The sequence below is a fragment of the Protopterus annectens genome, chromosome 11.part0 (genome assembly GCF_019279795.1).
Source record: "Protopterus annectens isolate FY-2018-M chromosome 11.part0, PAN1.0, whole genome shotgun sequence".
In the NCBI taxonomy this organism is placed as follows: domain Eukaryota; kingdom Metazoa; phylum Chordata; order Ceratodontiformes; family Protopteridae; genus Protopterus; species Protopterus annectens.
Window position 1 is genome coordinate 12,775,021 of NC_056745.1, and position 23,540 is coordinate 12,798,560.

The window sequence follows — 23,540 nt, forward strand, 5'->3', positions numbered from 1 at the left end:
TTCTACATCTGCATGTACTAGAGGCTGAAGTCAGTGCTGCTGTCAACAGACCTAGACTGAGAAGGAGAAGGGTGTTCAGGCCCAGGGTAACCTTCCAGGAGCTACATGAGCTGGAGATTGTAGAATGCCTGGGGCTGCTGCAGGTCTGCTACATCTGTATGTGCTAGATGCTGAGGTCACTGCTGCTGGTGCTGCTGACAATATGCCTAGACTGAGAAGGAGAAGGGTGTTCAGGCCCAGGGTAACCTACCAGGAGCTACAGGAGCTGGAGATTCTAGAATGCCTGGGGCTGCTGCAGGTCTGCTACATCTGTATGTGCTAGATACTGAGGTCAGTGCTCCTGGTGCTGCTGACAATAGACCTAGACTGAGAAGGAGAAGGGTGTTCAGGCCCAGGGTAACCTACCAGGTGCTACAGGAGCTGGAGATTGTAGAATGCCTGGGGCTGCTGCAGGCCTGCTACATCTGTATGTGCTAGATGCTGAGGTCAGTGCTGCTGACAATATGCCTAGACTGAGAAGGAGAAGGGTGTTCAGGCCCAGGGTAACCTTCCAGGTGCTACAGGAGCTGGAGATTGTAGAATGCCTGGGGCTGCTGCAGGTCTGCTACATCTGTATGTGCTAGATGCTGAGGTCAGTGCTGCTGACAATAGGCCTAGACTGAGAAGGAGAAGGGTGTTCAGGCCCAGGGTAACCTTCCAGGAGCTACATGAGCTGGAGATTGTAGAATGCCTGGGGCTGCTGCAGGCCTGCTACATCTGTATGTGCTAGATGCTGAGGTCAGTGCTGCAGGTCTGCTACATCTGTATGTGCTAGATGCTGAGGTCAGTGCTGCTGACAGTATGCCTAGACTGAGAAGGAGAAGGGTGTTCAGGCCCAGGGTAACCTTCCAGGTGATACATGAGCTGAGGATTGTAGAATGCCTGGGGCTGCTGCAGGCCTGCTACATCTGTATGTGCTAGATAATGAGGTCACTGCTGCTGGTGCTGCTAACAACAGGCCTAGACTGAGAAGGAGAAGGGTGTTCAGGCCCAGGGTAACCTTCCAGGAGCTACAGGAGCTGGAGATTCTAGAATGCTACAGGATGGACAGGGACACATTACAAGAACTCTGTGAGCTCTGCTCCCTCGACTCAGACCCAGAGCCAACAAAGGGGAACCCATCCCAGTGGAAACTAAGGCATGTTGTAGCCCTTAGAAACTTAGCTACAGGTACTTTTCAAAGACAAACTGGGAACATGATGGGTGTGTCACAGCCATCAGCATCCAGGATCTTCCACCACTTCCTGGATGCTATGCTCATACATGTTAGTGAGCACATATGTTTTCCCAGTCGATCTGAGGTGAGGGCCAACAATATGCAACAGTTTACCATGCCGCACACTACCTTGAAGTACCGGGTGCCATAGATTGCACTCTTGTACACATTAAGGCACCACCTGGTGAACACGGTGGAATCTACATTAACCAGAAGGGATACCACTCCATCAACTGCCAAGTCGTGTCTAATGCCCAGTAAATTGTCTTGAATGTGTGTGCTGGCAACCCTGGCAGTTATCATGACTCCCATATCTGGCACACATCAAAGCTGTACTAGATGTTTGTTAGGGGGGGACATCCCACAGGGCCATTTACTGGGGGATGCTGGCTATACACTGGAACCATGGCTGATGACACCCATCAGAAGTGCACACACAGTCATGGAAGAATGCCATAATGAGGCACATGCTCAAACCAGAAACATCATAGTGTGTGTGTTTGGGCTGCTGAAGTCATGGTTTTGGTGCCTAGATACAGTTGGTGGAGCCATGCAGTATAATACAGGCACATGTACACAAGTCTTCACAGTGTGTGCTACCCTACACAATCTGATCCTGTGGAAACAGCTGCAGCAGGATCAGCAAGGGAAGAGACACACATCCTGCCACCAATGCCTAGGTCTCCACAGCCATAGTCAAAGGAAGACTCAGAGGGGGAACCACCAGCTGCTGTTCCTGGAGGCAGATGTAGGTGTGCTCAGTATGCCCTTGCTTTGACTAAGAGAGAAAGCATAGCACATTCACTGACCCTCTAGGTGCCTAATACCTTTCTCCTGCTCATGCATGTAGTAAAATTGATGCCAGGTAACTCACACAACCTGTACCTCCCCTTGTACTGATTATGTACTGCTTGCATCAGACAGAGTCAGACCTGACCTAAAATTGTGTCAACTGCTGCATTTGCAAGATAAGTCCTGAAACTTGATAGTATTTTTGAATAGTATTATGGCATATCCTTGCATTTTGTAACTTGGTACTGTAATCAAATTGTAGTAGATTTGTAGAAAAAGTACTTTAACATGTGACAACAGAGACTATTTGACTTATATGTGTCCATTAGTAAGTAGTAGGTCGCAGGCACCAAAGATTCAGACACTCATACCTCTCAAGAATACTAATAATTACTGCATGGCCTCAGCACCATACATTTGTACTGGTAAATTATTAAAGACAGAAGTTAGAAAGTAATGACACACACTGAAGTTTCTGACTTTACAACTCTTCCCAAGATCAAACAACAGGCAGGATGCAGAACAAGGACAGTAACAAGAGCATCATATCTTTGTTTGTGTCACAGTATTAACACCTTTGCTCCCCATAAAAGAACAGGCCATGCTTGTTTGTGTCATAACAGTAACTAAGATATGCTCCCCCAAAAGAACAACAAATGCCTGTTTGTGCCATCCAACCCGGCCTTCAGTTGCTGGCAACTGCATGTCATATGACTCCCTGTTAATATCCTCACACATTCTAAGGCCATTGATATGGAATGGCTTGCACACTGCATATCTCACACTATTGGCCAAATGATTGATGAAGTATCTTGAAACACAGACGTAAGACAGAGCTGTATTTTTGCAAGCATAATCTTAACAGGTTGTGTGATCACTATGCCAAGTATAATAAAGAGAATTAAATGTACAAATCACAGCTGATGGTTTGATAGCAGTGTACATTCTGATGCAGCTGGTTGTGTGACAAATGACTTCAGCTCTTTGCTGCAAAACTGTGTGGCAAAGAGGAATAAGGCATCCATCCTGTTTTCTGAAGCTGCTCTGGTGTGAGAGTTCGAATTGCAAACTCTGTAGAAATATCTCATGTGTGCTATCATTTTCTGCTGTCTATGTCATCCATTTTACGAATGTCTCCCTTTTTTTTCTACTTTTCTTGTTTTTAATTTCATTTTTTTCACAATGCACCACATAAGCACAAACGGTGAAAACAGAGAACAAATAAATTCTGATTTGGCTGTGCTTATGTAGTTTAGTGGCATTGCGGACACAGGAATAACAGGACCACCCAGACAGCCAGAAACAGAAACTGGATATATTCAATTAATGCTCTTGACCATTGTGAAAACCTGGCCTGGAGTACAGATGGCACCGGGGTCTATTTCAGAGTGTGCAACCTTTGTTTTACTGCTGTGACATTGCAGTTTACAGCAATGAAGTGCAACACACACAACATGGACAACTGCCTCTTCAATCTTCTTGTGGCAACAAGTGTAACTGTGGCACTGCCATACATATGGACCTGGGTTTGAAAACAGCAAATTCCCTATAGTATTAGTTTTATTGATTTAGTAATCTGTGTATTATAACATTTATGATCAAATGTATGACTGCAGGTATACAAGTGTATTATAGTCTCGTACATGTATTCCTTCTATCTGAACTGGCATGGCCTTCCTTTTGCCAACAGCATATTCACAACTGCCTGTATATGTAATAACCCTGAAAATGCATTGCTTACCACTGTTTTGCTTTGCTTACCATCGCAGCAATACAGTGCTGATAAACAGCAGGTATATGTTTAGGTTAGCATCTGAAGCTAAGGACAATTACAAATTGGTCATTAGCTACATTTGGAAACTATGAAATAACATCAAACAGAGCTCTTGACATTCCTAATGGCATCACCTATTCTGAGTCAGGACATTGCAAATGTACTTGTAAACAAATTCAGTGTGAAATTTACCCCACAGATGACTATCCAAAGCCAGTTATACCTGAGTCCCCCCACCCCCACATCTTCACTAAAGAATGGCTACTGAAGGCACTTCTCAAAACTAAAATTACTTCCTCTGTGGGACTTGCATTTTTAACAAACAGTTCTGTGCAAGTTGCCACTTAAACTGTTAACCTCAGTTTAGGCACTCACATTGTACTTGAGGTTTGGCAGACAGAGGAAGTGATGCCACTCCACAATGGTGGGCCCACCACTGAACCTGTGAATTATAGGTCTGCCATTCTGACAAGTCTTATTTACAAAGCAACCGAACATATTATAACTGATCTGAGAAACTATGATATTAAAAACGTCATCATGCTAAACTCACAGCAGTCTGGCTTTGTCAAGGGTAGATTCTGTCTAATGACTTGTTAACTTCTTCAGGAGTGTAGCGCTGTGGTTTACAGTGATCATGATGTCCACTCAGTGTTTCTTCACCTGACCTAGGCATTTGACACAATCTCCCATGCTCCCTAATTTAGTAAGCTTAATGCATTACAAACAGGCCCACATGCAGTAAAATGGATAGCAAATTGGCTAAAAAAGGAAACCCAGATGTGCGGTGCCTTATCAGGGACTATAAAGGTGACAAAGTGATGAGAGCGTCTTTTGTTTTGCTTTTACTTTTATTGCCAAGTCTTAAAAGAAAACCTATGGCTAACCAAGCTTGCAGATGACTACTAAGCGAGAGTTACTGTCTAATCCCTCTCCGATGTCAAATCCCTTCAGGAATACCTCTGGTGTACTAAAAACTGGGCTCAAAAATGCTGAAAGGTTTAAAGTTGTCACGGTTGATAAACAACTCCTCCTCCCGGTATGCAACATAAATAATTCTCAACTCCAAAATAAGAATATTATTAAAGACCTTGGTACCTGAGTTGATAATTCCCTCTCCTTTCATCTTCATATAACAAAAGTAGTTGGAAAGTCCTCGTACTTAGCCCAGATAATTGTCAAAGGAATATCATCCAGATCTAAAGAGGTCATTATCCTCTTATATTCAACATTGATTAGGCCAATTATTGAATACAGTGACCCCTTGAGAAGTAACTTATTAGACATATCAAAAACCAGAAAGACCTCGGAGGTTCCTAACTAAAAAGATCACTGACTTAAAAAAATAAGCTACCATCAAAGACTGTAAACGCTGTCTCTTTATTCTTTGTCTTACAGACTTCTGAGGGGAGATCTATGCCTTGCCTTGCCTCCCGTCCTATTTCCAGTGGTTCTAGATCCCTTGTTTCTCTACAAATCGAATGGTCTTACAAATACCATAACCAGGAATGTAAATTTTAGTTAGCAAAGTATGGTAGAGAGATTTAGATCATGATGAAGCACCTTCTCCACCTATGAAACAGACTCCTGTTGCAGATCAAGCAGTAGTTATGTCCATTCAAATGCAAACTGGATGATTGGATAAGTATTTACAAAGTCATCCCAGCCTGACTGGCCTAGTCCTCCTTGAAGAAGAAGGTACAGTCTGAGTAGGTACTGGAGAGGCGTAAATAGTCACAAGACTTAATTGTCTTGAATTTCTTTTCCTATGATAAGCAGTATCACTTATTGATAAGGTGAGAGCTGATAACTAGCATGAAGAAAGAAGTTTTTTTGTTTGAAGCTGGTTGTTAGTGTAAGCCTGCTTCTACATGCTATTAATAGGTGCGGGTGGAGGGAATTTGATTTTTCATTGTACTTTGGTTGATATTCTCAAAGGTAGCAGCTGAATTAAAGTGGGTACATAATCTGTTCCTTCTGATCTCTCATAGAGCTGCTGTTACTTAGTCCCTTCTTCTTTCTTCTTCTTATCCTTCTTCTTCTTCTTCTTCTTCTTTCGGCTGTTCCTGTTAGGGTCGCCACAGCAGATCACCTGTTTCCATTTCTTCCTGTCCTCTTCATCTTGCTCTGTCACACCAATCACCTGCATGTCCTCTCTCACCACATCCATAAACCTTATCTTAGGCCTTCCTCTTTTCCTGTTACTTGGCAGCTTCATCCTTGGCATCTTTTTCCCCAATATACTCTGCATCCCTCCTCAGCACATGTCCAAACCAACGTAATCTTGCCTCTCTGGCTTTGTCTCCAAACCTTCCAACCTGGGCTGACCCTCTAATATACTTATTCCTAATCCTGTCCACCCTCATCACACCCAGTGCAAATCTTAACATCTTTAACTTTGCCACATCCAGCTCTAACTCCTGCCTTTTTGTCAATGCCACTATTTCCAACCCATATAACATAGCTGGTCTCACTACCCTCTTGTAGACCTTCCCTTTCACTCTTACTGGTACCAGTCTGTCACAAATCACTCCTGACACTCTTCTCCACCCACTCCATCCTGCCTGTACTCTCTTCTTCACCTCTCTTCCACACTCACCATTACTCTGAACTGTTGATCCCAAGTATTTAAACTCATCCACCTTTGCCACCTCTACTCCCTGCATCCTCACCATTCCTCTATCCTCCCTCTCATTCACACGCATATATTCTGTCTTAGTCCTGCTGACCTTCATTCCTCTTCTCTCTAGAGCATATCTCCACCTCTCCAGGGTCTTCTCCACATGTTCCCTACTTTCACTATAGATCACAATGTCGTCTGCAAACATCATAGTCCACGGGGACTCCTGTCTGATCTCGTCTGTCAACCTGTCCATCACCATTGCAAATAAGAAAGGGCTCAGAGCTGATCCTTGATGTAATCCCACCTCCACCTTAAATGCATCCGTCACTCCCACCGCAGACCTCACCGCTGTCACACTACCCTCGTACATATACTGTACCACTTTTACATACTTCACTGACACTCCCGACTTCATCATACAATACCACAACTCCTCTCTAGGCACCGTGTCATATGCTTTCTCTAAATCCACAAAGACACAATGCGACTCCTTCTGACCTTCTCTGTACTTCTCCATCAACACTCTCAGAGCAAACATTGCATCTGTAGTGCTCTTTCCCAGCATGAAACCATACTGCTGATCATTAATCATCACCTCCCTTCTTAACCTAGCTTCCACTACTCTTTCCCTTAACTTCATGCTGTGACTGATCAGTTTAATCCCTCTGTAGTTACTACAGCTCTGCACATCACCCTTATTCTGAAAAATCGGTACCAAAACACTTTTTCTCCATTCCTCAGGCATCCTCTCACTTTCCAAGATTTCATTAAACAATCTAGTTAAAAACTCCACTGCCATTTCACTTAAACACCTCCATGCTTCCACAGGTATGTCATCTGGACCAACAGCCTTTCCGTTCTTCATGCTCTTCATAGCTATCCTTACTTCCTCCTTGCTAATTCACTGCACTTCACGATTCGCTATCCACACATCATCCAACCTTCTCTCCCCCTCATTCTTTTCATTCGTCAACCCCTCAAAGTACTCTTTCCATCTGCTCAACACACTTTCCTCGCTTGTGAGTACGTTTCCCTCATTATCCTTTATCACCCTTACCTGCTGCACATCTTTACTAGCTCGGTCCCTCTGTCTAGCCAATCGGTACAGGTCCTTTTCTCCCTCCTTAGTGTTCAACCTTTTATACAACTCTTCATACGCCTTGTCCTTAGCGTTCGCCACCTCTCTCTTTGCCATGCACATCATCTCCTTTACTCTTGTCTACTTTCTTCATCTCTTTGACAATCCCACTTCTTCTTCGCCAACCTCTTTCTCTGTATACTCTCCTGTACTTCTTCATTCCACCAGCAGGTCTCCTTGTCCTCCTTCCTCTTTCCAGATGTCACACCAAGCACCCTTCTAGCCATCTCTCTTACTAGCTCTGCTGTAGTTACCCAGCTATTCGGTAACTCTTCACTGCCACCTAGTGCCTGTCTTAACTCTTCCCTGAACATCACCTCACAATTACCCTTTTTCAATTTCCACCATTTGATCCTTGGTGCTGCCCTCACACTCCTCCTCCTCTTTTTGATCACCAACGTCATCTTACAAACCACCATCCTATGCTGCCTAACTACACTTTCCCCTGCCACCACTTTACAGTCTCCAATCTCCTTCAGACTGGCCCTTTTACATAAGATATAATCCACCTGTGTGCATCTTCCTCCACTCCTGTATGTCACCCTATGCCCCTGTTGCTGTTACTTAGTCCCCCTCCCCCCAAAACTTGATAGCTGCGTCAATAGTCTTCCTCGTATTATAATAGCTAAAGCAAGACAGCTGAATAAGCTCATCGTGTTGTGGTTTTATAAAGAAGGAGCTGCTTGAGGTCCTCTTTCCTAAAACTTGGCAGCACTTTCAGGCTTCATCAGTGTAGAACACACAGCTGCTTGACTGGCTTATAGCAATGCTTGGTGGCTACCATTTATGGGGAACATTCCTTTCCACAGGCCTCTGTAGTTTGACTCAGTGGTCACTGTGCGATTTTGTAGGAGAATAAGGTGAGGGGTAATTCTAAATACAGTGACATAAGAGATTCTTTTTGTTTTTATAAATGTGATGTGTATGACTGCAAACAAACATTTGTAGATAAAGTAGAATATTCTGGTCAAGTGAGGTTAAGTAGATAGATACCGGAATATTTAAAACTACATGGGACTTTGTTTTATTTGACTATGCTAAGTATTTTGGTTCAGTGAATGAATGCAGATGCAGGTATTTGCATGTGCGTATGTGTGTGTTTGAAGAGAGAAAAAATATTTTAACAAAGAGTTAAGTAAGATGTCTATTTTGTTGTGATAGTTATGTGTAAGAATCCTTAAGCATTTATTATTTTATCTACCTCTTTAAGGAGAGGCATGTTTGAAAAATCACTGCTGCTGCTGTTTTAACATTTTTTCTCTGCTGAATGAATATCCGGTACACCAAATGTATTAAAAATAAAATCTTGTAGAACTCAGGTTGCCGAGTGGCTGACTTTCTGGGTATGTGCTTCACCCTTATCTTCTGAACATATAATTCCTTGCTACATTTGCTGTGTGTTCCTTTGTGTTTTACATCTGCCTTTCAAACCTAGCAGAATGCTTCAGCTATTTGTATCAGGCTCTTCTTTAGTCACAACATTTTGTTTAGATTTGTATTTTATGCAAAACCTAGCTAGGAATGAAACTGATTTCAGGAGTAAGTTACATGACTAACCCACTGTTGCTTGATGAAACCGCACTAACATTTAATGCAGTTCATAATTTGAGATGATTAACTGCATTTCATTATCGGCTGTGCTTTAGGCAATGAAGCTGTAGTTTATTTGGTACCTACAGTTGAACTGTTGTTTTCTTTATGTCAGATTTTTGTGTGAGATAACCACTGAGATTGCACTTTTTATGGCTAGAAAATGATTTTGTGGTGGTGATAGATCAGTGATGCAACTTCTGCCTGGTCCTCCTGACTCTCTCTTTCGCTACTGACGCTGTGGACCTTGATAACCTTATCAAGTACCTTTAGACTTACTATGGCAGCCTCCATAGTCCTTAAGCAGTTACCTATAAGAGTGCCGCTGGTGGATAGTGTCGGATCTGAACTGACTAGAATAACCTTAACAAGAGCCTTCGTTTCTACTGTGGGTTCACTTTCACAGTCCTTGAGTTTATAGGTTCATAGTTTAATTTTATCTCAAATTGCCACCATTGGAGAGTTTGTGATATAACCTGAAGTTCCACAATAGAAAGTCTTCCTGTACAGTTAGTGATAGGGAATCTTTGTATAGGCTCATTAGAATTATTTACTAAGTGGTATAATTGTACTTAGACATAGGCTTGGGGCATACTGCAATGGTTTACACATTTAGAGTTAGCTAATATAAACAAGTACTCTGTCACGGCTTCAGCTGTCACAGCAAATATAATAAAACCGTTTAGTATGAAACTGCTTATCATGTAGCAGGCGTAACAGTACTTCGGGAATAATTCCGTTTCAATTTTTCCTTTTTATTTTATACCATGGGAAGAGATGGGTCTGAGGCTCCGCCTTGATCACATGATGCTGGTGAGCCTGGTCCTCTAACCCTGTATGTGTTTATTTTAACAAAGAATAAGTTCTTAGCAATAAAAAGTTATTGAAAACCAAGCAGTGCTGACCTTGGGTACAAGCAACTTCTTGCTGTCAGGACTTGTGATATTAGTGTAAAGTGTTGCTTACAAATGTACGTCAGAAACATGAGACGATATATAGGAGTTGCACATATGCCCTGGATCAACATATCCACACCACCACCAGGGGCAACAATATCCTAGACCTAGTCATTACCAACATGAGTGTCCGGTGTTCCACACCTGAAGTCAACTCCTCGTTGTTCAGATCCGACCATAAGCTAATCACCCTAGATATCCGCATCCCACCCCCCCACCCCATTAAGGAAACTGCGATAAAAAATTCCTCCAAATTCAACTTCATGCTTCTTAAGACAGAAGTGGCAAACTTCATAAAACCCATGCAGATGGACAATACAGTTACGACTGCCGAATCCTACACAAATGCATGCTATAAGCACTTACATGAGTGCATGGATCGTGCTATCCCAACCAAGACACTATCCTCCAAAAAAGGGAAGCCAATCTGGTGGTCCCCTGCCATAAACAAACTCTACAACAGAAGGAAGAAACTGTTGTGAAAGAGAGTAAAATCCCATGAGTGGGGGAGCTCCCTGGTCAGCCTCAGTAAGAAGCTGATATCCCTTATAAGATCCTCCAAAGCTATCTACGAAAACAAAATCGCCACTGATTCAAAGGACAACAACAAAGCCTTCTATAGCTATGTCCAGAATCTCAGTGGCAACACCCAGATCTGTTCTGAGTTACAACACAACAGCACGGAAATTACAGAAGCAACTGATATTGCCAACATCCTGGCAAATAGGTTCAGTGCTAACTTTACCCCCCCCCTAAAGGGCCCATATCTATACAGGAAGACTGCAGAGTCCCTGTAATCACAACTACGCAGGTAAAAGCTGCACTCTCTAAAGCCAAAAATACAGCCTCCATGGGACCTGGACAACATCCCAGTCTGCATTTTACACAAACTTCAGAACAAACTGGCTCCCCACCTAAGCACCACGTTCAGTCATAGTTTCACATCAGGCTTTGTGCCCACAGAATGGTGCACAGCAACAGTTATCTCACTCCACAAAAAGGGAGCTAACCACTTATCCCGGGAACTATCACCCTATTAGCCTGACGAATCTGCAAGGCCATGGAATGTATCATCATGGAACTCATAAACAAAGACACTGGTAACCACCAAACTATGGACCCCACCCAGTTCGTGGTTGTGAAAGGCAGATCATGCCTCCTGAACCTGGCTGACTTTTTTTGGCAGTCACCAAAGCCGTAGACGAGGGTAAGGTGGTTCACACAGCCTATCTTGACCGCGCCAAGGCTTTCGACGCCATCCCCCATACTGGAATTATAGCTAAACTCACTAAACTAGGTGTAAATCCCTATGTCACAAGATGGGTTGCCAACTGGCTCACTGACAGAACCCACACTGTAAAAGTTGCAGACTCCGAATCTGACTTCAAACCAGTGACAAGTAGAGTACCACAGGGTTCAGTCCTGGGACCTCTCCTGTTTAGTATCTACTTTTCTGAAGTACAGGCTAACACAGAAGGCATTTGGCTAATGAAGTTCACAGATGACTGCAAACTAAGAGCCATAGTCGAGTTCCCAAATGATGTGAACATCCTACAGAAGGGCCTCACTGAGACAGATGCCTGGTGTCAGAGCCATGGCCTCAAGCTCAATGCCAAAAAGTGCATTGTCATCCCCTTTGGTAAAAGCTCTGTACCCATGAACTACCACATAGGCGGTAGTCTACTTAATGCCGAATGTGTGATGAGACCTTGGGACCCAGGTGGACAGTAGTCTCTCCTTTGATAATCACATCACCACAGTAGTTAGGAAATCTTTCTACGTGGCACACATCATCACAAAAGGGTTCTCATACAGGAAAAAAGAGGTCATTGTTCTCCTCTACTCGATACTCATTAGACCCATTATACAGTACAACGCCCCTTTTGGAATGTACCTCACAAGACATCTGCAGCAGCTGGAAAGGCCACAGAAGTACCTCACAAAGAGGAGTACTGCCCTCAAAGAGATGCCCTACACTGACCATCTCAAAAAACTCCAGCTTTACTCCGTAGTATATCGCCTACTCCGAGGTGATCACTGCCTAATATATAAAGGTATGTCAAAGCCAGAGCTGTTGGATATGCTACACCTAAAGAAATCCAAATCCCTCTGAGCTACATGCTCTAGGGACCTAAACCTTGTCACCACAATAAACAGGGCATGCTGGAGGGAGAGATTCCTGTCCCTGAGACAACTTCCCATACTCTGGAACAAACTATCCATCTATGTCAAGCAAAGTTCCTCATTAGCACTCTTCAAGAATAATCTTGATGAGTGGATGGGAAATAGTAAATACACCCCGGGGATCAATTCTGTGGCTCTGCTTGACAGGGGCTCAGGAAAATAACTTTCTTAGGTGGCGTAAGCCAGGGAACCTTGTTGGCTAGGCTTACTTAGGCCTTTGGGCCAATAGCCTAGTACCTACCTATGAACCTATAATACTAACTGTGCAATGCAGCTGTCATTTGCACAGTACTTACCTACACTCAAACATGTGTATCTTGCATTTATGTACACTTTGTTAACCATCTCGTAAATCTGCTGCTCGCTGTCCCACGGAACTGTATATATGATGCTTTATTAATGTTGTTTATTGTTCATTTCCTTAGTATGACATAAAAGTACACGTGGAAACATTGCAAACTAAAGGCCGGATATAATTATACAGTTTACAATCAAAATATCAAGGTGACTTACCGTGACAGTGAGAAGGATGAACATGGAGTTGCAGAGAGGCAAAACGATGAACATAATTGCTTTCAACTTTGAAATGTTGATGCAGAGACTGTGTTCGCAGTTTGGAGTGTTGGTGTTTTGAAGTGCATCGCACTACAGTGGGGATCGGGAAAATTACCATTTTCCTCACTGTAGTGCAATCTTGGAGTTAGAAAGTAGCAGGGGGTGTGGGGGGCACTGCCCCCCCAAATGAGAGCTGCAGGGGGCTTGTGCACCCCTGCAAAACAGTAGGAAATGTTCAACCTAGTAGCAGATTTTTTTTCTGGATGATGAGTGGTCAAATGTCGATTTTTTTCCTTAGAAAGAATCGACATTCTAAGCAATCGGCTTGATGCTTTTTCGTTGTTCTGGGTCAGGGATGTGAATGGTCAAGGTAAGCCATCTCGACATTTTGAAAGTAAACTTAATTATACATCATATATAATACATACATGTGCCCCCCCCCCCCCAACAAGTACTACAACCCTGGGGTCTCAGTACTTTTTTTACACAGATATCAATCACACTACAAAGTGTACTATATAACGTTGTGGACAGGGCCAGTTGGTGGTGCTCACACCTTCACTTTACTAAACCCAAACATCCAAATATGCTCATTAAGTGTGATTGTGTTGTTATACAGCTAGGCTTCTAAACAGCCTAGTGCTATTAAGTTGGTAGCCTCATATGATGCTATGACTGTATGTGACTTTGCAGGCCTCCCAAGCTATTCCTCTTCACATGGCCTGATGATGTCATCTCCTATAAGGTCACCTGCACTCTCGCTCGTGTGTGTGTGTGTGTGTGTGTGTGTGTGTGTGTGTGTGTGTGTGTGTGTGTGTGTGTGTGTGTGTGTGAGAGAGATTTGTTGCTTGACATTACAGAGGGCATTTTTACACCAGCATGTGGGAAACTTAGGCTGGCCTCAACAGACTCTGCTTTTGTCATCAGCTATAGCATAGTTATGGATATGCAGTAATCCCACCAGGGCATGGCCACACAGTGGCTGGAGGCCAGGCAGATGTTGCCTCATCCTATACCAAACTGGTTACAGTGACATGGCTTTTAATTTATCCACAAACATCATGGCATGTTTTGTAGCATCTGTGATATGTTGATGAGAAAGGCCTGTGGGCTCTCCAGAGACACTTTCTATGTCTAAGTTGACCCACCCAATGGAAGTAAGGCAGCCTGCAGTCCTGTTGTGAATTCTTTCTCTCACCCACTGCTGCATTCCATTCTTAATCTACACCATATAAAGCTGATGTTGAGGAGAGTTCTACATGTTTAGAGCAGTGGTTGCAAGCTTTTCCTACAAGGCATCTGTACAGAGGAGTACTGCACCTCTTAATGTATGTTTCCATTTTGTCACCTACATACTGCATATGCTGGAGTGTATTTAACAATAATGTGAAGCACAGGCTTTTACAGTGTTATCTGTATGCACAACTTAGAAGTGTTCTGATGGCATGACCAGGTTTGTCAAGCCATTTCAGAGGTACACATGATTGACAAGACATGTAAATACATGGAAAGGAATGCTGTGTGAGAAATATGTACAAATGTTTCAGGCATAGGTCCTTTGACAGCACTTGTAGCATTTAAAAGAAGTTTTGTTGGCCAAAAGAGTCATTTGCCTGTTTTGTGGGGTGGGGGTAAGGCGAGTTACTCTTAGGGTATGTTGCTCTTCTTTCTCTCTTTGGTTTGCATCCGGCCTGTTGTTAGTGTAGCACATCTGTAGACTGTTTAATGTTTCTCCAGTGGGTAATAGTGACTGGCTACCTTTTATGTTGCATCTGTAAATGGGTCTACTTTAAATGCTCGAACTTGCACTTTCCCGACACCAAGTTTACCGAGACTAAATGTTCGAAATCTCTATTTACCGAAAGTCTTAATTACCGACTATCGTAATCCCAACAGCTGCACTGAATGAATCTCGTTACGTAGTTGATATTGTCAATTAGTATATAAATCATTCATATCCCTTCAGCTGCACATTCTAGCAAGCCGTAATGATGACGGATTTATCGGAAGTTGGACCGGGAATTGTGAGAAACATATACAAACCAATTACTTCTCAACGAAGTAAACCTATGTTAGAACTTGATGGCTATTTGTACCATTTGGAAAGAAGCAGAGGAAATAAACAATACTGGGGATGTAAAGACAAGAAATCTTGCAGATGTAAAGGTAGAGCTATAACTGTCCTAGTTACGGAAGGTGAGCAACTAGTAAAGTCTGTGTTACATCATCATTCAGCTGATCCTGCGGAGTTACAGCGATACAAACTTTGCAGTGAAATAAAAGTAAGGGCAAAGTATAGCAGAGACAATCCTTGTGCTATAGTGGATGTTGCAATGGCTTCAACTTCTCTAGAAGCAGTGCAAAGTATTCCTAGTAGAAAGTCACTTTTGCAAAGTATTGGCAGGGTACGTAGGAAAGAAAATGTATTAGAGAAAAACCGAGAAATGAATCTTATGAATATAAATAGCATTGATTATCCTTTGAAGTCCGGTGCTTTCATTTCAAAACGCTTGGCTGATAAAAGTACTGACAGCATAGTATATGCGTTTAGTACTGTAAACAATCTATATGACATGAGTAATGCTACTATTTGGTTAATGGACGGTACGTTTTTTAGTAAAGGAGTAAGTTGTCGACAGCTTTATAGCATTCATGGCCTTGTTAAATGCGGTAGTCACAGCAAAGTTGTACCACTACTTTATGCATTAATGAGTAGAAAATCTTTGAAATGCTACAATTTTTTATGGCATTGTGTATTTCATTTACTAAACAGTAATGCTTTAGAGGCTAATGTTCAATTTATCTTATGTGACTTTGAAGTGGCTGCAGTCAAAAGTATTAGGCTCAATGTTTCAGGAGCTAAAAGTAAAGGTTGTCTCTTTCATTTTGGCCAGAATATTTGGTGAAAGGTGCAGTCTTTGGGATTAACTGCATTATACAATACAGATGCAACATTTCAACTGAGTGTAAAATCGCTAGTGTCACTAGCATTTTTACAAGAATCCGAAGTACATCCTACATTTGAAGAGTTACAGGTATCTTTTCTACCTGAAGGACGTGAACTTTTAAAATATTTCTCTGATTGGTATATTCACGGTAGACTTCGAAAGTTTACTACTAGGATGAGAAGCTCAATAAGATTTCCACCTTTGTTTCCCGTTTCGTTTTGGAATGTATCTGAATTGAATGAGTTACATTTGCCACGGACTCCGAACTCTGTTGAAGCTTGGCATAGGCGATTAAAATGTTGATCTACACATACTTATGCATGCTTTATCAAAAGAGCAAGACAGAGTAGATGAATTACGTGTGAGAATTTCAAGTGGGTTTCCTCCAACCCCTAAAAAACAGAAATTAATTAAACGGCATGAGCAATTTGCTACTGTGCTACAGAATAGAAAAGAATACACTGCTATAGAATTTGTAAACAGTGTTGCTAGACTGTTAAAACTCTGAAAGATTTTTTCCTTACATTGTATACATTATATATTAGTTTGGATCACTACGAAGAAATATTAATTACAAAAACCGACAAGTTACTTTCAGCAATTACAGTTCACTTTTGGGAAATGGAGGCATATGTACAGCACTAAGTCATCCGTCCAGCTGAAACTTGAAAGATATTTATTTTTCTATTTAAAGTATAGTATTCAATTCCATTATTTGAGAATACTATCACGGAATGGAAGAATTAGTTGATGAGATTTTGTTTTCAATTTGAAAAACTTGTTTTCAATAACTTTTTTTTAGTAGTTTGCTATTAATTTGTATATGCTATTTCAACACTGAAGGATACTGATTTACGTTAATGTCAGTGAATTAAAGGTCGGGCAAATCGTTCGTCGGACAAAAGATTTGTCGGTGATTTCGGGTCGGTAAAGTTGGTGTCGGTGAAGTAAGCGTTCGGGAATGTAAAGTAGACCCCTGTAAACACTTATTTTGTAGTTATATGATATTTATGTGTATTATACGTATGTTTTCTTTTAAAATACCAACAACAATGGCAGGGAGGCACCTTAATTCATGCCAAAGACCAGGTTATCACTGATGGTTTTCAGGCTTTCCTACTTCACAGGACAAGGTGAAAGATGGCTTTTCATCTGCATATATGGCAGCAAATTGTTGCAGATCTCAAGTCTGTGGGTGACCACGTACAAAACTATGAACAAGTGTGCCCAGGGCCACTGATATGATCACCTCTGCCAGAAGGCAAGCAGCTGCAGTAGGCCATGACCTCTTAGTTACAGGTGGAGGCCCTCCTAGGGAACCACCAGTGACCCCAGTGAGTAGTTCCTAGCAAACCTAAAGGACACAGACAGCTCCCAGTATACTGCCATACCACACGTGCTGGATGTTGGAGCCAGCATTTCGGACATACCAACCACATCCCAGGAGAAGCTTCCAGTTAGGCCTTGTTATCTGAACAGTTGAATACTGTTGTATAGTTAAGTTAAATTTATATCACATGTATTTATTTGATTGGTGGGGGACTGAAGACTGCTACAGTTATAAGCTTAGCTTGGAGTTGTCAGCCACATTCTTGTTTAAAGAATTGTTTCCTGCAGCTATAAAGAGGCAAATATATTAGCCTCTGTGTTACTGTTGATTCATAGGATCATAGGAAATTACTAGGCTATTGGCCCTGATGCCCTTATAATCCTATAATCCTAGCTAAGAGTTTATCCCATGTTTAGACAAGTCAGCACCCTAAGCCCCTGTCCAGCAAGGATACAGGTGGAATCCCAGGGGTGTATTTTCTGTTTCCCATCCAGTAATCCAGGTTGTGCTTAAAAAGGGGCAATGAGGTACTCTGCTTGATGTGGAGAGGGAGTCTATTCCACAGATGGGGGAGTCTCTGGGACACAACTCTGTTCCACCAAGTTCTATTGATATCACAGACCAGGTTGAGGTTGCACGTATGGGTTACTCGAGTGGAGCTTGACTTGTAGATATCTGCACTCCCATCGAGGCAGAGTCTGAGATTGCTTTGTATGCCAGAAAGAGGTCACCTCTGAGGAGTCTGTATGAAACTAAGTAGAGGGACAGGGCTTTTAGCCTATTCTGTGTAGGGCAGATGTTTGAGGCCCTGGATTCTCCTGGTGAAGAACCTCTGTGGTCTCTCCAGCTGCTGCATGTGCTTTGCGAGTTACATGCCGAAGGGGGCATTGTCCTCAATAATTGGCTTTATAAGGGAAGAATACAGGGCTCTTTTGATCTCTCTGTCCCTGGATGAGATACCCTTACTTATGAGGTGGGCCATGTATAAAGCTTTCTGTACAATGGAAGCAACACAGTGGTCAAAAGTCAGGTTGCTATCAACCTGGGTGCTCAAATCCCTCACCACTGATTGTGTACTTAGGACATTGTTACTAATGTGATAATATGTGGGGACATCACTCTCCCCAAAGGGGATGATGGTGCATTTTTTGGCATTCAGCTTGAGGCCTTGTTTCTCGCACCTTTCATTGGATGAGACCCTCTTGGAAGATGTCTACATCATTTGGGGAATTGATTATTGTGCCCAAATTACAGTCATCTGCAAACTTGGTCAGCCATAGTCCACTGGTTTTGGCCCGCACCTCAGAGAAGTATATCCCAAATAACAGAGGCCCCAAGACCGATCCCTGGGGTATGCCGCTTGTTACGGGTCTACTGCTTGAGTTGGCTTCCCCTATTTTGATTAGGTGGGTTCTATCAGTGAGCCAGTTTGCTACCCATCTGGTTACATATGGACTGGTGCCTAGTTGAAAGAGTTCATCTATTATGCTTCAGTGGGGAATAGTGTCGAAGGCTTTGGCCAGGTCAAGGTAGGCAATGGGCACCGCCTTCCCCTCATCCATGGCTTTGGTTACTGTCTCAAAGATGTTGACCAGATTTAACAGACATGACCTCCCCTTGACAAAGCCAAACTATGTGGGGTCGAGTGTTTGGCGGTTGCCAGTGTCCCTGTTAATGAGCTCAATGATAATCCGTTCCATGGCCTTGCAGATCAGGCTACTTATCCTGATGGCTCTATAACCTCAATGATAATCCGTTCCATGGCCTTGCAGATCAGGCTACTTATCCTGATGGCTCTATAACTTCCCAGATCTGCCTTTGTGTAAAGGGATGACAGTGGCTGTCCTCTGCTCGGTTGGGTCAAAGCCAGTACTCAGGCTTTGGTTAAATAGGGTGCCTAATGGTGCTGCAAGTTCATGCCTGAGTTCATGTACGATGCAGGTTGGGATGGTATCGGGTCCCATGGAGGCTGTATTTTTTGCCTTTGAGAGTGCAATGGTGACCTGTTCCCTAGCGATAAGTGGTGGGGGGGGGTATTGAGTGTGTCCTGATTTACTAATGGGGGGACAGAGGGGTGAAGTTTTCACTGAATCTGTCAGCCAGCAGATTGGCTATATCCACAGCATTTGTGTATGTGATGTTCTTGACCACCAGTTCTGAACAGAACTGGGTGCATCCTTTGAGACTGGGGACATATGAAAAGAAGGCCTTATGATTGTCTCTAGTAGATGTGGCCAATTTGGACTCGAAGTTGACTTTAGATGGTTTATTTATTGCAGATGCCCTCCAGACAGGTTTCGTCTTCCATGCGGAGGATGATTTTGTCCTGTCAGGTATTCCTGATTCCATGCATCTATATAAATGCTTGTATAGTACTTTAGTGTAGAACTGGACATTGGTTCCAGTTTCTACAGACAGGGAGGGGGCTGTGAAGCTGTTTATACCATCCCTCAGGAGGTTGTAATCAGCTTTGGAGAAGTTTTTTGTTTGACCCTAGCTAGAGGGGGTCAAGGGAGATAGTGACTTCGAAAGTCACCACTTTATTGTCAGATCTTACCAGGGAGCATGATACTGTAGGGATGCTACAATGGTTATTCATGTTGGCTAATACCAAGTCCAAGATATTATCACCTCTTGTGGGGATATCGACTAGCTGTTCCAAGACATTTGCATTGATAAAATTGAGGAATCTCTTGGCATTTGTGATCTGGCATGAGTAGTTTTTCCAGTCTATAGTTGGGAATTAAAGTCACCCAGGATCAGGGTAAAGAGTTGAATCTTGATAGATTTGAAGAGGTGCAGATAGGTAGATTGGGCATCTTGAGTTGGATTTGGGGGTCGGTAGCTGGCTATGATTTGGCTAGGGGTCTTGTCAATGGTTAACTGCACCTGGAGTGTCTCCTATGTGTCATACTGTTTGACCAGCCTGGAGGTGTGTGTGTCTTTAATATATAACAAGCAAATAACCAAATGAAACAAAAGAGGCTCCACCAGAAGATGAAAAGTCCTACGGTTTGTAATAAATTGCAAACAGTGAAGAAAGTGAATACCATCCACAGAAGTTAAACAGCATGCAGTTCCAAACTTATAATATGGAGTAGAATCCAACAATATAGAGATATACCATAATGGATCAAAAACGATACAGACGCAGACTTCTGCAAACAGTCCAAGTTTTAATAGTTAGCGCTTTCACCATCCAGGCTTCATCAGACAATAAACAGTCATCCAAACTAAAAGATTAAATAATGTCTCAGAGATATCCATTGGATAAAACATTCCTGACGTCACAAGAAACCTAATTCACAAACTATTTACAAATTAAGACCTGCACATACCATGTTAAAAAGGTCATTGACCAAGTAAAACAAATATAGTAGAGAACTATATATAATAAAATACATATAATAAAAATATATAAATACATATACCTAAAAATGTGTACACATATAGATTCACGATAATAACACACTCTTCTAAAAATGCTGATTACAAACTATCATGGCCAGTATCAAAGTGCCTTGCTTTAATGGCCAACCTCCTACTCTGGAGAACTGGTTTGAGCGGTACCTTGTCATTAAGCCCAGGCGCTTTGTCAGCCCTGAGTCTAATGATCCATTTCAACTCACATTCTTCCATATACGTGCCAATGTCACCACCTCGTGGATTAATTTTAATGGACTGCATGACAAAGAAATTGAATGTATGTGTGGAACCAAAAATTCTATTATGTTTGGCTAGAGCATTGGACTCAGAGCCCACACGTATATGATATACGTGCTCCCTTATACGTTCATGCAGTTTCCTATTGGTCTTTCCTACATAAAATGCCACACAGGAGACGCATCTGGCAAGATACACTAAATTCTCACTCTGACACTTGGTGGAGGTATGAAAAGTGAATATTTCTTTAGTATTGGGGTGTACAAAGACATTCCTTATATCAACAAAACCACACTGTCCACAGGAATTGCATGGTTTAGTATTAACTTGTGCATCTGAAAAACCTATATTGGAGGAACCAAGATGTCTCTGACATAAAATCTGCTTCAAATTCCTCTTATTCTTAAAAAAGAAACTTGGTTTTGGGCCCACAATCCCTCTTATATGTTCATCCAAAAGAAGTATATCCCAATGTTTTTCTATAATATTCCTAATATTAGGAGTATCTAAGGTAAAAAACATGGGCATTCTCAAGGTACCACTCCGTCTATTCTGGGGCATAGTGTCCACCACAGTATCTCTATCTGAGAAATATGGTTTAGCCCCGACAATCTTAACGAATCAACCTCAGTTATAATATTTTCTATTTCATTACTATTGTAATGACGGTTCATAAGTTTTTCTTTCAGATCAGTCAATTCCTGTTGATACCCCTCTTCACTTGGATTGAGTCTTGAAGACCTCATAATCTGGCCTTTAACCACATTACCAAAGACAAAATTTGGGTGCATACTAGTGAGATGTAAGAAGGTATTGCGGTAGCATGCCTTCCTATGTGTAGCAGTATTAAGTAGGCCATTACTAAGTCTCTCGACATGAACAGCTAAAAAAGAAATACTATGTCTTGAGAAACTAACAGTAAAACTGAGGAAACCAGTTAAGGAATTAATAATAGAGACAAAATCCATTCATTCAGGTTCATCCCCTTTCCAAATCAGAAAGAGTTCATCAACAAATCATCTATAAAAGCCGACTGACCGCTTAAAAACATCCAGGGGAAATAACATTTCCTCCTCCCAGTTGGCCATCACTACGTGCCCGTAGCCATGCCATCATTCTGAATATACGTATTGCCATCAAACATGAAAATGTTATTATATAAAACGGTCTCTAAAAATAGGGTCAATAAATCAATGTGCTTACTGTCCAGATCAGAATGCCTGGACAAATAACTATGAGTTTTGATCACTCCAATATCATTGGGTATCACCGTAAAAAGGCTTTTGACATCTAGGGTAACCAAAATAAATGGTTCATCCGTGCTCACATTCCTCATATAATCATATAGATCCAACAAAAAATGCTTGGTGTCCCTCAAAATAACAGTATTCCCATTGACCACAGGTCTTAAGTAATACTCCAAGTAAAGAGAAAACGGTTCTGTAACCCAGCCCCGCCCTGCTACAATAGGTCGCAGTGGGGGCCTAGATAAGGACTTATGAACTTTAGGCACACCCTGTATCGTAGGTATCAAGGGATTGCTAACCCTTAGAAATCTAAAAAGTTCTGATTCAATATCATAACTTCTTAATAGATCATCCAACATGTCATAAACCTTGAAGATCTTATTTGTTACTTGGTCCATATCAATCTGGGTATAATAATTATCCTCTTGTAACATAACCTTCATATAATCTATGTAAGTAAAGCGATCTAATAAAACAATGGGACCACTTTTGTCGGCTGGTTTGATAACTATAGAAGGATTGTTAATTAAATCAGCTAGGGCTCTCCTTTGTAAAAAAGAAAGATTGTTACTTTTATTTTTGGGTTTAACAGTTCTATTTAAATGATGTAAGTCCTGTTCAACCAACTGAGAGAAAGTATCTACTATGCGATGTAGGGCAGGAACATAAGTGCTTTTTGGATGAAAAGGCCTAAAGCCTCCCTGGTCAACATTTCCACCAAAATCTAATTTCAACTGTATATTGCGTGCGAATAACTTAACATCTAATACTGAATCCACTAGGTCACTTGATGTAGTGGGTATAAAAGTGAGTCCCTTATTCAGGACTTGTAATTCAAAGCCACTCAGGACCCTACTCGATAAATTAATCACGAGCGATGATCCACTCGCTCCCACATTTTCTTCAGAGTTGGACCAATATGGTCGCCCCCTGATCCTTTCCATTTTTGCCTTCCCCTGCTGAACGACCTCTGCCTCTTGGTCTGTTGTGAATGTTCGATGGGGAATGGGATATGCATATTATCACCATGGTTCTGTGAACTACTTGAGAACCATTATTGGAGGGAATTTTTCTCCTAACCACCCCTTCCTCATTTCTAATGCTCTGTGAGGAAGCAGTGGAGTGCACATTATCTGGTACAATCTCATCACTTCTGGATAAGTTGTTAGTCCCAGATTTCAATATGGAGGTTGAGGGTTCCAATACGGACCGATTTCCTTCATTAACAACCATTACAGCCTTCTCATTGCTTAAAGCCTTATCATCATTGTTCACATCAAGGCCATTGTTTAAAACATTCATAGAAACATTAATTGTCCGTTTTACACTGTTATTCACAGTTGCATTATTAGTCCCAGTAGCGCTATCGCTCCCTCTAGGCCAAGTGAAAACGTGGCCCAACTGAAAATCCTTTACATCCCTAGATATCTTATTCTTTTTTTGCTCAGTCAACCTTTTTTCATAGATAGAAATATTGCCCAATAG